The sequence below is a fragment of the Procambarus clarkii genome, chromosome 55 (genome assembly GCF_040958095.1).
Source record: "Procambarus clarkii isolate CNS0578487 chromosome 55, FALCON_Pclarkii_2.0, whole genome shotgun sequence".
In the NCBI taxonomy this organism is placed as follows: domain Eukaryota; kingdom Metazoa; phylum Arthropoda; class Malacostraca; order Decapoda; family Cambaridae; genus Procambarus; species Procambarus clarkii.
Window position 1 is genome coordinate 3,390,125 of NC_091204.1, and position 2,500 is coordinate 3,392,624.

Sequence of the window (2,500 nt, forward strand, 5' to 3'; positions counted from 1 at the left end):
GCTAACCCAAGCTAAGCTAACCTAACCTAACCTAACCTAACCTAACCTAACCTAAGCTAACCTAAGCTAACCTAACCTAACCTAACCTAACCTAACCTAACCTAACCTAACCTAACCCAGCAATTCATGATCTTAATATAATACTGTTAATTGGATAAACCAATTTGGAAAGAAATGTTCGAAAATAACAAAATTAACTGTGCTTGTTAGGAAAATTGGGCCTTGCATACTTGTCCCAATAGTGTGGTTCTCGCTTTTAGGTACGACATAAACGTATACCTAAGTTGAGAGAGAAAAAGATTCGCACTCAAACATGCATATCGATTGCCAGTCCTGAATTCTGGGTAGATATTCGTGTCCTCCCTTTTCATTTACCATCATTTGGATACTATCAAAACAGCTCTGAGAAGGATAAAATGAATAAAACGGGTAGCTCACTCATGTAAAAAGGAAGAGTTGGGAAAGATCTCTCTCTCTCTCTCCCCCTCCCCACCAATGATCCTGCTCTGCTAGTATATAACGTAACAAACCTTCCCCCCCCCCCTCCCTCCCCCAATCAGAGTCCCTTTAAGCATGCGAGGATAAAAAATAGATTTCATAAGACCCAATGTGCTAGCTGATATCAAAACAATTTATGTTATCGTCTATTAAGCCCTTCAGTAAAAAAGTATAGGGACCTAATTAGGTCCCGTTTTGAGGTGGTGGTGGGTGGAATCGATGGATTAGCAAAGCTCTTATCCGCCGAATCCGTAGAGGGTACGACCCTGGCGCTTCAGAGCGTACACCACGTCCATGGCAGTGACGGTCTTCCTCTTGGCGTGTTCCGTGTAGGTTACAGCATCACGGATGACGTTCTCGAGGAACACCTTCAGGACGCCACGGGTCTCTTCGTAGATGAGACCCGAAATACGCTTGACGCCGCCACGACGAGCTAAGCGACGAATAGCGGGCTTGGTGATGCCCTGGATGTTGTCACGTAGCACCTTACGATGACGCTTGGCGCCACCCTTTCCGAGTCCCTTGCCTCCCTTGCCGCGTCCAGTCATGGTGTTGAAGTTGTGTGAATCGAATTGACGAATGCCAGCACGATTTCCCGACTATATCCCATCAAGCGGACGTACTAGTAGCATTGCAACTCCTGCCTGCCCTTACTTTACGCTTGTGGTCGAGTAGACACGGCTTTCTCACAACGCTTTCAAAACTGCAGTTGCCTACTCGTCTGTTTCACGTCCCTGTGAAATGACTTTTGCACAAATCCAAAAAATAGAGCAAAATCAGCGATAATAGTGATTGAGGTGAGCCGCCTGTTGGCTGCAGCCAGAGGAAGGAGGGGAGGGGCAACGGGGTGACGTAGGCGAGTCGAGCAGCCAATGGCGCTCGAGCAAGCGCCTCGAGACGGCGTATATAAGCAAAAATTTTTCGGCGCCGGCCATCACAAACCACAGTTGTTCACCATGGCTCGCACCAAGCAGACTGCTCGCAAGTCCACGGGAGGCAAGGCTCCTCGTAAGCAGCTGGCCACCAAGGCAGCACGCAAGTCTGCTCCTGCCACAGGGGGTGTGAAGAAGCCTCACCGTTACAGGCCCGGAACGGTCGCCCTGCGTGAGATCCGTCGTTACCAGAAGAGCACCGAGTTGCTCATCAGGAAACTTCCCTTCCAGCGTCTGGTGCGCGAGATTGCCCAGGACTTCAAGACCGATCTTCGCTTCCAGTCGTCTGCCGTCATGGCTTTACAGGAGGCATCCGAGGCTTACCTGGTCGGTCTCTTCGAGGACACTAACCTCTGTGCCATCCACGCCAAGCGTGTCACCATCATGCCAAAGGACATTCAGCTTGCTCGCCGTATCCGTGGAGAGCGTGCATAAGCTAAATCGACCACCCTAGTATACACCAAACTCGGCCCTTCTCAGGGCCAAAATATCCTTCTAAGGAGATTTCAGACATTCCTAGCATCAGTCATATGAATTAACCTTCATCTACACATATAATAAATAAATAAATAAATAAATAAATAAATACACTAATTTAGGTGTCATACATACACGTGATATCAATAAATCAAGTAGTCATTTGTAGTACAACCTGTTCTCTTACAAACAAAACGCCGTCGCTTTTCGCTCTTATGCACTGTCAAGGATCACACCCCCCCCCCCCCCCCCCCCCCCCAAATAAAAATTGTCATACTGTACTAGAAATAAAAGCAGCTTGTATAAGTGACATACTGTCCAGTCCTGTTTTATTCTGTTTTCGGTCCTCTGGCTTAATCTGTTAAGTTAGGAGATGACATTTTAAATTAACCGTTTTCTTGACATTTTCAAACCTAAGAGGGTGGCCTGCATAGTAATCCTAATGTGGAACATAACAATGAATCTCTAATCTCTAGAAAAAAGATACCGAGTGCTTATATGTGTTGAGAGAGAGAGAGAGAGAGAGAGAGAGAGAGAGAGAGAGAGACACAGACAGACAGACAGACAGACAGACAGACAGACAGACAGACAGA